Genomic DNA, 13,849 nt, shown 5'->3' with positions numbered 1-13,849 from the left:
ACACTTGGACCAGATCGCATCTGGGGTGAGGGGTACTTGCTCCCTGCATTGCAGGCTGATCAGCAGCACTTCTGGATCCACCCACTGGGGACAGCCAAGCTATGTCCTGCTGTAGAACAATCCTTCCATACACTGTGAAAGTGTGCTGCACTCGATGTCAAGAAGAAGCTGATTGGCCGGTGATTAGGCAGGACTTCCAGGGCCGAGGGAATGCCGGGAAGAAGAAGGGTGGAGTCTGGGGAGTCCTGAGCCAGACTTGGAAGCAGCAACATGGGAAGTTCCTAGATGAGGTAAATGAGCCGGGGGCAGCACATAGATTAATAGAAATGGGTTGATTTACATGATAAGAGCTGGCTGGAGACAAGCCTAAGCTATTGGCTGAGGATTTGTAATTAATATTCAGTCTCTGTGTTTACTGGGGGGGGGGGCTGGCAGTCAGTCCCCAGGAAAAACTCTGCCTACAATACCCAGACACTGTCCACAGCCCTGGGCAGAAAATGTGTTCTCTGCTGAAGAGAAGTTCAGGGTTTGAGCAAAGATGAGGACACCCATACCATGTGCTGGGTCACCAAAGAGAGGTAATCTTGTCAAAGAAATGGCTTTACAAGTATCTGGTTTTTGTTTCTTCGTTGGTTTGCTAGAGTCGTGGTTTTTATAATCTAGGCTGGTCTGGAATTTGCAATCCTCCTGCCTCAGTCTTTCGAGTGTTTGGATCAGAGATGCATGCCACCTCATTTTGCTCGTGTTTAAACATCCTTTGAGATAAGCATTGTGTGGTCAGAGAGCTTGAGAGAGACTCCAAGGGCTGAGGAGCTGGCTCAATGGGTAAGAGCTCTTGCTGAGGAAGCCTGACGACCTCAGTTCTGATCCTCTCACACACCTGAAAAGCAAAGCATGGCTGTGCACCTGCAAGAGTGCTTTTGGCATGGGGGCAGTGACAAAAGGGTCACTGGGGTCTGCTGGTTGCCAGTGTGGCTGAAAAATACCAAAGCCCCTAAAAGAGGTACCTATAGGGATAGGTCATAATTAGGCGATGGTGTCTATGGTGTGTGGCCTTTTGTGTGGGTGATAAGACATGCAATAGACCTCCCTTTCCGAGAGACCTACCTGTTGTGAGCAGTTACAATAGGAAATGGACATTAAGTGGCTAGTCTCCAGTGAGCATCTGACTGGCAGGAGGGTGGGAAGGAAGTGTTGTGTTGTTTCCTGCCCTGGCGGGATGCAAGGTAAAGAGTGTCCATGTTAGAGCCTTTCCTGGGAAGAAGACATATTAAAGACACAAGAAGAAGGGAAAATCCCTGACTATGCATGCAGAGTTGGGGTGTAGGAAATGAAGACAGCCAGAGAGCACTGGTTCCTGAGCCCCTGGATTTGGGACTTAGATTGATCCAAGAATAAAAATATCAGAACCACAGGAGCCCCTTGTGTTACCCTTGGTTCAGGGACAGCAGAGAGCGGAGACCACAGGGCCTTTGGCCAGAGCTGAGCGCCTGGAGTTGTGGCTTCTAAGGAACGAGAAGCTCTGTCAGCTTTGGGTGGAGAAGCCATTGTGTGTACCAGTTTTCTCTGGGCTGCCAGTCACTGTAGGTCTCCTATCACACCGAGGGCAGGTGATTCCTACTGAGCTTTGCTGGGTTTTCATTCTGACTCTGCCTGGATTCGGCTATGGTCACAACTGTACCACCAACACATGCCAGCGGCTCCTCCACTCAAGCACAGGGGTTCCTCAAGCCAACGCTAACTGTAGGGGACAGTCACACAGAGAGGAACTAGGTAAAGCTGTCCCATCTGAGGAGTGTGCTCCTCCTTCCCAGAGCACAGCCATCTGCTGAAGATGCATGAATGCAACAGTGTGGGACACCAGTGTTTCTGGGAGCTCAGACTCATTGTCGTCTGCGGGTCAGGGGAAGAAAGATCCTTCCTTACACAGCACAGTCCCAAGTAGCAAGGGAGCACAGGATCCAAAATACGGAAAGTATGCATAGAGAAAAGCGCTCTGGGGGGTAGGGGGTCTTGAGATACAGGCCTGGGGAGCAGCCAGAGGGCTAGTGTCACAGATAGAAGCAGGCATTTAGCCACTGAGCAAGCCAGATGGACACCAGGGAATGTTCTCAATGAAAGCCACGATTTGACTGGTCCATGTGATACGGGCAGTCGGGGATGGGCACAGCTATGCTAGAGAAGGCTTCAGACTGAGGTCAAAGAGTCTTAAAGGAGAGAGGTGGGTTCCTCTGGCCTGGCTCTGTTGCTTTGTGTCAGAGTATTTGGGGGACCAGTTCCCAGTCTTTGGGTGTTGAAAGGATAGCAACACTTGAAACTTTCAGAGGCAGCTGTTGGGAGGAGCGTATTTGCACATGCGCGTTACCACGCGTCGTGATGGTTCTCCACAAGGAGCTCAGGCTGACCTCATTGGAGAGAACTCCACTGCCAGGCAGAAGCCCCCAGAATATTGGCTACCAATGCCACAGGACCTGACACTTTCCCTGCCCACCAAAGCCCTTTCAACTTTTTAATCTTCAATGCAAAACCGGAAAGGGCTGCATGTTGACCACCCCAGCCTCACCCTTGGGCATTTCCTGACTTACTATTTGTTCTGCAAAAGCTCCCCTTGCCCTATGCGCTCACTGACATAGCTTCGGGTAATTCCCAGGCAGAGCCCTTGTATTGGGTCAGGGCTCTGCAGGGCATCAGAAGCAATAGGATGAATGCTTGCTAAAGGGGGATTTAGTGATGGCTTATACAATACGGTCAGAGAAGCCCATCACTGGCCTTCTCACACCACAGAGGCCAAAGGCCTGGTCGTTTCTTGGTGTGTGTGGCTGAGCACCTTGGCAGTTCCAATCTGGCTCCAAGGGCGTGGAAGATTCCTGGAGAGCAGACGACGTTCCCTCCGCATTGAAGACTGAAGATGTCTGGCTGAGTGTCATCAGTCAGCCAAGGCATCAGTGGCAGCGCCTGCAGAGTGGATGAGCTCACCAGCAAGAGTAAAGACTGAGTGCAAAAAAGCCAAAACCTCCCTCCTCCAAGACCCCTTATCTGACTGTTACCTAAAAACACTGCCATCGCTTAGGCTGGGTATTCCCACATCAGCAAGAGGTATCAAGACAGACCCCCCCACGGGCAGGGCCACAGGCCAAATTAATCTAGAGGGTTCGTTATTGAGATTCTTCCTAGGTCGTTCTAAGTTGTGTCAAAGTGACAAAGCAGCCACCACAGCCTTCTTCCACCGAACGCGTGTGTAAAAGCTTACCTGCTGAAGGGCGGTGGTAAGGAAGCATTGCAAGTCTTTGCTTCCCATAATTAAATCATTATACTTCTATAAATGCTTGCAGCATAAAAACTTCTATAAAAATTTGACTTGCAGCATAAAAACTTTCTGTAGCTAACGCGAGAGCCTTGAATTGGAGCCGCGCCTTTTCAGGCGGCCTTCGCTGGCCTTGCACGGCGGGAGACATGCGCAGTGCGGAGTATGGGTGTTGCGCTCAGAACCAAGGCCGCCGGGAAGTTCTGCTGTACACCGTGGGTTAATGCCACCTTTATTATGCACATTCGGCTTTGACTTGCTTTTTGGTTGCTGTGCCTTGAGGAAACCATGTATTGCTGCTGATGTTTTTCATGATCCCCGCATCCTGCATCCGACTCTAGTTTAAGAAACTGGTTAAGGTAAGGCCCAGTTTAGGTTTTGTTGTTACATCCTGGAAACTGCAGACTCTGCAACTCTTCTACCCATGGTTGCATTTTTTTAAAAATAGAATTTTAAAATGTATGAAGTGCAGAGTTGTTCCAAGTTGGAGAACTCCGGGTTCAAAGTATGTCTGTGAGTCCTGGGAAGAGACCTGGGAAGTGGCCAGCCTAGACCCCCATCTTTGGCTCTGTCCCTGAACCCCTGGATAGATGTGCTGAGCGTGGGGCAGAATGGACTCCAGAGGAATTGTGGGAATCTCCAAAGCCATGCCTGTCGCGCTTCCTACTCACGTCTCTCTTGATGTGTTTCTCTATGTATAGATGTAAGTTAGATGGCGTCGGTTCCTCCCTGGAAGCCCCACCTTGCTTCCCAGACCCTCCTCATAGTACCAGAGCGTGGATGGCAAACCCATGTACCTGCACCTGGCCTAGGTCTCAGCCTTCGTCCTCAGCACTCAGGTGCCGTTTCAAGCAGGACGGTGATGGGAGCAGCAGGGGCACCAAGGAGGACAGGTGGGACAAGGTGATCCCCAAGGTGTGTCAGCTGGCAGGGAGGACCAGCTGCAAGGTTGTAGAGTTAGAACAGAGCAAGGGAACGTCCTTTCCTGAGCTCTGGGGCCTCGGTTCCCCAGTTCTCATCAGCTGGCTCTGGGCATCCTGAGTCTGACCTGCACTTTTGTCCTGAACGGAATGCTCGGGGTACAGTAAAATAGAGTAAATTAAAGCATCCTGCCAACTGAACCAAGCAACTGAACCAAGGAGTTATGACGGCTGTCTCCTGTCCTTCTCCCCAACCCATGGGATCTAAATTCAAGCAGGGAGCAATTTACTAACTCATTTGTATTTCGTTTGGGATCCCCTGTTTGGACACGGGGTGAGCCTCTGCACATCCCTACCCCCACCCTGATCCTCTTTCAAGCCACAGTGAAGTATCAAGATTCTTTTGGTTGTTTTTTTGTTTGCTTGGTTGTTTTCATATCCCAACCACAGTTTCCCCTCTCTCCTCTTGTCCCAGTCCCTCCCCTGACACACTCCCTATGTCTACTGCTCTCCCTCTGCTTCCCTTCAGGTGTGGGTGGGGCTCCTGGATATCAGTCAGCCATGGTATATGAAGCTGCAGTGAGACTAGACACCTCCTCTTCTATAAAGGTTGGATGAGACAATCCCATAGGAGGGATGGGTCCCAAAAGCAGGCAACAGAGTCAGAGACAGTCCCCGTTCCCACTGTTAGGAGTCCCACAAGAAGACCAAGCTACACAACTGTAGCATAAGTGTAGAGGTATTAAGTCAGTTCCATGCAGGCTCCCTGGTTGTTGGCTCAGTCTCTGTGAGCCCCTACGAGCACAGGTTCTGTGGGTTTTCTTGTGGTGTCCTTGACCTCACTGGCTCCTACAATTCTTCCTCCCCGTCTTCTGCAGGATTCCCCGAACTCCGCCTAATGTTTGTACCAATATTCTTATTCATGATGTTCTTGGCATTGTCATTTCCACTCTCGGCTCTTTCTGCCACTTGTAAAGGCTTCTTCTTCTTCTTCTTCTTCTTCTTCTTCTTCTTCTTCTTCTTCTTCTTCTTCTTCTTCTTCTCCTTCTCCTTCTCCTTTTCCTTCTCCTTCTTCCTCCTTCTCCTCCTCCTCTTCCTTCTTCCTCTTTCCTCCTTTTCTTCCTTCTTCTTCTCCTTATTCAGTATCATGAAGTACGTTTTTTCTCCTGTGAACTCCTTCAGTATATCTGCAAGATGATCCTTCCTGGAGGGCTTGGGTATTTACTCTGTCTGGCAGTGTGTTTTGCAAGTGTTTTGTTCGTTGTTCTTAGAATTCTCTGTGTGGTGTTACAGTTTTCTTTTCTGTGCTTTTTTGTCGATTTTGAGGATTCATGTTTAAAATACAGTGAAGCCCTGTCTGCACTCTTTGTGTGTTTTGGATCATTCAGATTTACATCCTGTTAATAAACAAAATAATTTAGCCTTAACCGTGTCTTGCTATCCAATTTTTAAAATGGTTTCCTTTATATTTTTGTTGTTTAAAGTTGGTTTGGAAGTGTGTGTGTGTTTAACGAATCACCCCTTCCACTAAGAATTAAAAATTGTCACCTTATCATTTCCCCACGATTTCTGTATCATTTGACCTGCCTTCTATTCTCCATTTTGTACGCCTTGGTTTCTCTTTTCTAAAATAAGGCAAGGGGATCGGGGAGATGGCTCTTGGTTGGTGATGTTCTTGCCATGCAAACACGAAGACCTCCATCTGAACCCCCCCCCCAAACTCACATAAAATACCCCAGCGTGCAGGTGCCTGCTTGGTTGCCCATGACTAGAGAATGGCAACAAAGCTAGGGAGGCAGCCAGCCAGTCATCCTACACAGTGAGCCCCAGTAGGAAACCCCGAATTAAAAAGCAAAGTGGACAGCAGCCAGGGAACCTGAGACTGAGACGGGCCTGCGGCCTCTGTGTATATACACATGCACATATGTGTCCACGCCACGCAAAGCTAACTGAAACAGGGAGAGCTAGTTCTCCACTGGTTTAACAGATCTCACCTGGCAGACAGAGCTTCTGAATCTACTCCATAATGTGTATTTCTCCCTGGAACTCTTGAACGTTTTATTGTTTTTTTATACTCATGATTTTTGTTTTCAAGTAAGTTTTTTTTTTTGTGGTTTTTCGAGACAGGGTTTCTCTGTGGTTTTGGAGCTTGTCCTGGAACTAGCTCTTGTAGACCAGGCTGGTCTCGAACTCACAGAGATCCGCCTGCCTCTGCCTCCCGAGTGCTGGGATTAAAGGCGTGCGCCACCACCGCCCGGCTTTGTTTTCAAGTAAGTGCTCAGCGTCCATATTTCAGGTCTTCCTTCCCTGATGGGAATGGTGTTTAAGTTCCTGAATTTCAGCCAGGTAGTGGTGGCACATGCCTTTAATCCAGCACTCGGGAGGCAGAGGCAGGCGGATCTCTGAGTTTGAGGCCAGCCTGGTCCACAAAAACTAGTTCCAGGACAGGCTCCAAAGCTACAGAGAAACCCTGTCTTGAAAAAAACAAAAAAAAATGCTGATTTTTGTATTTAGCATGAATAAGTTTTGACCTCAAGTTTACAGGGGATGTGCCCGAGTGGTTTATACATCTCCATCCCTGTGCAAGCCTGAACACAATGTTCCCAGTCTCACTGAAGACAAGTCCGTACCCACTTATCTGAATGAAGGGTTGCCTTTCCACGACGGTAGTCAGCATTTTCAGGTCTGTCTACCTGAAGGATCTCCAAAACCAGAGGGAAATTTCTATCATATTAAACCTGAAACTAACTGTCCACTTAGTGACCAGCACGTTCACCCTGACAATAACCGCTGTCTGGTGCCACTGGTGACAGGTTACAATGTGTGACATCTGGCTTAACCTTCAGGGCTGCCCTCAGAAGTTAGCGCTCCTTCAGTCCCATTTTATAGGAGAGTAAATCTCCTGTAAAATCTCGGGGATTACTAGCCTTTAGTTAGTGGGGAAGTTGAGTTTATGACCCAGGCACGAGCATCAGTTCTAGCCCTGACCTGTTTTGACTCCTGCGGGGTGAGTAGCGCCCTGGACTGGAAGGACATAAACTGTCCATCCTTCAGAGTGCTTGAGGGAAGAGGAGGAAGAGAAGGAGACATTGGGCTCCAGGAGTAGAAGGCAGTGAGCAAGACCCTCCCACAGCCGCTGGAGCTGTCTTAACTAGTGCATGGTCCTTTATCACAGTCGGCCCAGGACACTGTGTGGTCCACCCCAGTTGCACCCCTAATCTCCAACTCAGCTCCTTCCTCCACTGTGCCTACCGAAGTCCCCATCTCAGGCACGTTCCTCCCCCAGAAGTCCAAGTTCAAGCCTCCTTCCTTCCTGCAGGTTATCTGTCCCAATCTCACCCCCCACTGTGACTCCCCCCTCCAGGATGTGCAGCCCACAGCTTCCCCTGCTCCCTCTTCCTGCTGCTCACCCTCCTGCCCCGCAGCACACCTGGGGCTCACTGAGCCTTGCCATTTGTTCCCAGAACATAAACTCCCTTGGGACCAGGGTCTGGTCGGCTTCACTGTCCTTGAGGATTGCCCCGAGTGCCCAGAATGAAGCTGGCTCATGGTGCACGCACAGTAAATATTTAGTGAATGAATGGGTGAGGAGGTCACAGACGGAGCTGCCTATGGGGAGTCGGTGCAAAGGAGGAGGGGAGAAGCGAGGTAGCCTAGTGGTCAGGACTGGGGACGCAGTTTGGTGGGTAAGGAGAATGCCTCTGGCCTCTGACCTTGGGCTTGAGTGCCCCCCTCCTCCCAGTTGCCTCCCACCCAGAGGAAAGGAAGGCCTCCCCATGAGGAGTCTGTAACCATAGACTCTGGTCCAGGGTTCCTGGCACTCAGAAGAAAACCCCCATTCAAAATACCCACTTGGTTTTTGTATGGACTAGTGTCAGCTATTAAGTGTAAGAGCAGATGAGAAGACACGTGATGTTTTCTCAGTAAATACTGAGCGAGCCAGAGTGGCCTCTGTGCCCGCTGACCTGCAAGTGTGACGGCCCTGAGGGCTCTTTACGCAGGAATAATGCACTGTAAGTGTGTGCTGCTGTTGGGGACCTGGCTCTCGGAGGCTGTTCTGCTGTCCCATTAATTACGGCTGCGGAGGAAGTGAGGTCAGGCCTCCCACCAAGGCAATTGGGCTCCCAGGGCCACTCTGCGGTTCCTCGGAAAGCGTCTTTTCTCATCCACACAGCATCACCATCTCAAGGCAATAAATCGTGTTCAGGCAAAGACAAAGAGGAGAGAGAGGAACTCTATTTAGCGGGGGTGTCTCCAAGGCTCTACACAGACAAAGGGCCACCATGCCCAGGAGCAGGATCTGTCCACATCTCAGGCCTCCAGGACCAGGGTTCTGGCCAAGAGCAGGATTGCTGGGACCAGGGTAAGGGGGTATAATGACCTCAGTGTAAAATGAGGGGACAGAGAATCATGGGGAGCAGGTCTCTCTCTCTCTCTCTCTCTCTCTCTCTCTCTCTCTCTCTCTCTCTCTCTCTCTCACGCACGCACACACACACACACACACACACACGCCCTAGTGAGTGGCCGGCTAGATGGTGGCCCCACCTACCTCTGGAGTTCATAGGGTTCCTTCCTGCAGGCTACAGCTCCCAGTCCTGGCCATATAAATGAGTAGCTTCTACACTGTGTCCCCCAGTGTCTCTGGGGCTCCTACCAGCAAAGCCACTTTTTTAGGGACTATAAACTCCCGGCATCAGCTAGTGTGGAGCCCTGGGTCAGGAGGGACTGGCATGGGCCATTGGTGACAGGCAGGTAAAGGTCTCCCTCTCTGTTTAATGGCAGCTCTGGTCCAGGTCCAGAGGCCCCCCCAGAACACACCCCATTGTCAGCTGGTGTCTGTTTCTAGAGCCTCAGGGAAGAGGGAGACGATTAGAAAATGACAAGAGCCAGCAACGACTCTTGTCTCAAGGTTCATACCTCTCGGTTTTATACATGGGTTCCCCTTAGTGAGAGGCAGTATGAATGCTCCATGTTGATAACAGGTGTGAGCGCTCCATGTTGATAACAGGTGTGAGCGCTCCATGTTGATAACAGGTGCGAGCGCTCCATGTTGGTCACGGGTGTGAGCACTCTATGTTGGTCACGGGTGTGAGCGCTCCATGTTGATAACAGATGTGAGCGCTCCATGTTGATAACAGGTGTGAGCGCTCCATGTTGATAACAGGTGTGAGCGCTCCATGTTGATAACGGGTGTGAGCGCTCCATGTTGGTCACGGGTGTGAGCACTCTATGTTGGTCACGGGTGTGAGCGCTCCATGTTGGTCACAGGTGTGACCTGCCACAGAGGCTGTGCATGTGTGTGGTCCCAGACTGGGGTGGGTTGTTTCTCCTCTCAGGCCAGTGTTTGTTGGTGGCCTCTGGCTCCTGCTTGCCTTGGGTGTCACATGACCACAGCATCCCCTCGCCCTCCTTGTTCCCTCCGCTGCTGTTTCTCCTGCCCTGCCTAATGCCAGGCCTTGTCTCCTGCCAGCTGTTCTCAGCATTCTGTGCCCTCAATGCAGCTTAGCATCTCTTGGGTCCATGTCCCACCCCCGCCAAGGTAAGTGACAGCTGATGACGCTGTCCTTCCGATGCAGAGACCATTTCGTACTTACCAGCTTTCCAGAAGCTCACTGTGCCCCTCCTCACGCTCACACAGATGTGAGGTTCCGAGGTGTTTGCTTAAACCCCTGACCTACATTCTCCATCACGCAGCCATACAACCTGGAAATGGCTGGGCAGCGGCATTGCCAACACAAACAGGGCTGCGCTGGGCTGTGCCGTCTGTGGCTCTGCATTCCTCTTGCCCTGCTCTGCCTGCCTGGCCCACACACCCGTCAGCCAGGAGGGGGTCACCTCCGCTGTGATGCCTTCCTGAGGACTGCAGGCTGACTCCTTTTCAGTGGGGTCTCTAGGACCTGACTCTGCCCTAAACACGCATGTTCCAAGGATATCCCGGAAGTAACTGCTGGGCGGAAGCCTCCCGCCTCTCCTCCACCCTTCAAATTCAAGCTGGAGCCATAACTATGGGGTGTGGTTTTGGTTTAGTGTGTGGAGGGATTTCCAAACTGGTTGATCTGGGGATGGAGCTGATCTGGGGATGGATCTGACCTTCGGCCACCTCACTGACACCTCAACGAGCCAAGGCTCAAAGGTTAATAACCTGCATAAAGTAATGACTTAGGGCTGCGCATTCCATAAAGGCTTGTGTTGTAAGATAGACATGAGGAGGCAGCAAGGAGCTTTGGGTCTACGTCGTGTGGCTGCAGCGCCTGTGGGTCTCAGGTTCCACGGTGGAAGGGAGTCCCTGACCACTGACAGGCCTGACCAGGGCAGGGGAAATGAAGAAAAGACAACTACAAGAACACACAGACAATCCAGAACCAGACGGACTGGGCTCTCTACAGGAGACACTGCGGTACCCGAGGAGCTGATGTGTTTACTCTATAGCATTGAGGAGGGGAGCGGGGTTATTGCATACAGTTGAATGTGGAGATGTCTGTATTACGTACAGGTAAACAATGAGGCAGGCTTATTATGTACAATGGAACAAGGAGACATGTCTAGCTAATCTCAGTAGGAGCGGTATCTGCGGGGGAGCCGTCTTGAGGCTGTAAGCATCCTGGGGCAGAAAGCTGTGGGGAACATTCTATGCACACACATATACACTCTGACCTGAAGAAGGCTTTGCTGTTCCTCTGAGCCTCACCTGGGGAAGGCGCTGCCCCCTCCATAGAGCTGAGGCTATGTCAACAACCATGCACATTCCCTCAGGACCTCACAGGCTTCTCTGTCCCCTCCATAAGGCACTGTGAGAACAGTTAAGAGAACGCCCAGAGTACAGGGAGGCCCCTAGATCTGACACATTGTTACTGGCTTTCTCTCTGCAGATATAGAGACAGGGGTGGGGTAGAGGGATGGGGGGGACTATCGTTCTCAGCTCCCTCCCACAAGGTGTGCACACTCCAGGGAACTGCAGAAGCCTGAGGCCTGTCCCCTGGCCATCGTGGCTACTTCCAGGAGTCATGGGGAAATGACACTGCACTGGGTCTTCCTCTCACAACCCCATCTGGCACCCAGCTCCAAGCTCTCATCCACACAGTCCCAAAGACAAGACCATTTGACCTCCCAGTTCCTTCTCAAAACACCCTGGCAGCTCCCTCGCTGGAAACCCAGTGCTACTAAATAGAAATTTATGTGACAGGCCTCAGGGAGGAGTCCAGAGGGGTTTGTTTAAAAGTAAATTCGTCAAGCCAAGCTGAGTCAGAGCCTGACCTACGACCTTTGCTGACCCTCCCCGGTGAGGGGGAGAGCACCCAGCTACATCAACAAGCCAAGGCAGGGGCCACCACCGAGTTTCTCTTAGCCTTAGCCACCAGAGAGATGAGCTCTGAGGCGACAGTAGCTCCCCACGCCTCAGGTTCCTCTGTTGTCCCCTGGGGCAGCTCTGTATTCTGTCTGCTGCCTTCCTGCTGTTCCCAGTCTCTCCCTCCCTTCCACCCTTTCCCTGATCTCAGGTGCTGGCTCAGCCCAAGGGTCAGACGCATGGTGGCCGCAGGGACGTGGAGTCTGCCTACCAGTAAGCAACAGGCCTCGTGCTGAAAGGGACACGATGCTGTCCCACGGCCCGGAAATCCTTTTCACTCCCAATGAGACGCGATACTTTGCACCTGTGTTTGCCGGGCTTCGCAAATGAGAAACATCAGTACCGTTCTGTGGGGTGCCAGAGGGAAAGAGCCAGGGACGCTCTGCATCCTGGAAGTTGGCCCCATTACTCCCACCATTCTCCTCAGTCTACGAGTTTCCTGATGTACTCTATTTCTTTACCTCTGGTCACATAAATTTCGTACTTCCTTGGAATACCCCGCCCCAATCCACCCTGTGTTGATGTTCCTGAGACCCACCCTGCCCAGTCACGTTAGCACCAAGGCTTATGAACCAGCAGCATCCGGCATCAAAGGTGCCCCCGCCATCCACCCCACTGACCTCGGCAGATGGCTGCCCTCACCTTGAGCGCTAGGAGGGGGCGAGGGGTGCAGTAAGCTGAGGTTCTCCAGGTAGAGAAGAAACTGGGAGGGCAAGTCTCCGACCTCAGGTGCGGACCGAGGGAGGCTGCTCCCATTTTGCAACTCTCAGGCCTCCAAGGCCAAGCTTCAGGTCATTGCTGCTTGGCCTACGCTCTCCGCGACAGCCTGGAGTCCTTGCCCCATTTTGCTTAGCCAGCTCTAGGCCATCCTTTAACGCAGCACGAGTGTGCCCCAAAGGGCCAGCCTGACCCACCCCCACCTACTGCCCATCTTGTCTCCTCCACCCCTCTCTTGCCAGCTGTGGAACACCCGGAGACCTCAGACCATGTGGTCTCACAGTGTCGGCCACCCCAGCCACACTGAATTCTCCTCTGCCATCTGGTGGCTGAAGTTTGCAACTGCTGCCGTTCTAGGCCTGCCCTAGAGCTGACCACTTGGGCAACTCCCAGGTCCCTGGGGATCAGCCGAGGGACCTGCTCCCTTTCTGAGTCATGGAGAGTGAGGGAAGCTGTCAGCTGTGAGGCATGGTGTCCCTGACCCTGACTGAGTTCAGCGGGGAAGAATGAGGCCTGAAAAGATTCCTGAATCCCATCAGTGAGGAGGAGGGATGGACGCAGAATCCACTATAGGTTCTAGGGTTGTTAGAACACTCTAGGGTTCCTTAGCCATAGTCACCCCCAAAACCCCTATGGGTGCTGTAGCCTTTCAGGATGAAGGTCTCCCCCACAGACCCACTTTACCCGCCAGCAGCTCCTGCTGTGTGGACCTGTGGGCACACACAAGGGCCATAGTGGAGCAACACCAACTCTCTCGACCCCTGCTTGCTCTCAGCCCGGCCATAGCCTTCTGTGGACCAGAGTGTGGAAGTACACCAAGGTCCCAGCTCACACGTAGCCCTCCAGTTCAGCCCCACAGTGGAGGTTCCCTGGGGGGGGCACACAGTACACTGTCTCCATAGTGATGATCCAGAGGACAACTGGAGACACACACACACCACACACATGCATGCATGCACACACACACACACACACATGAGAGGCCCTCTGAAGACCCCACACCCTTTCCTGTATCCCAGGGTTGGGTTGAGGAAGTGGCCAGAGCACAACCCTAGGAACCCCATCCACCCCAAGTAGCTAAATGCAGTTACCCCAGAACTCAAGCGCCCTAAGAGGAATACCAGCCCTGCAGCAGGCCCAGCCTTTCCATTCCTGGAGCAAGGGCATAAGCTCTTGACTTTTTCCTTAAATCCGGGAGCCCTCTAAATCCACAAATGCCATAGGCACGGGCTCAGGAATTCCTTCGCTACGCTGCTCTTAGCGTGGATTCGTTGAGCATAGCGTGGGTTTGTGAGACAATTTCCTTCAAGCACATTGCTGTCCTTTATCCACTTCCCTGCTTTCCGCCTTCAATCCTCCTCCCCTCTCCCCAAAATCTCCACACTATTTCCCTCCTCCTCATATCACTATACTCATATATATGTTTTTACATATCTATAAACATACGCCATATATATGGTCTATATGTCCATAAAAAATTCCAAGAGCCACAAATAAGAAAAAGAAAAGATGTGATATTTATCTTTCTACGTCTGACTTATTTCACTTAATACAATCTCTAGT

Source organism: Microtus pennsylvanicus, chromosome 17, assembly GCF_037038515.1.
Source record: "Microtus pennsylvanicus isolate mMicPen1 chromosome 17, mMicPen1.hap1, whole genome shotgun sequence".
Lineage (NCBI taxonomy): Eukaryota > Metazoa > Chordata > Mammalia > Rodentia > Cricetidae > Microtus > Microtus pennsylvanicus.
This window is presented reverse-complemented; position numbering follows the sequence as displayed.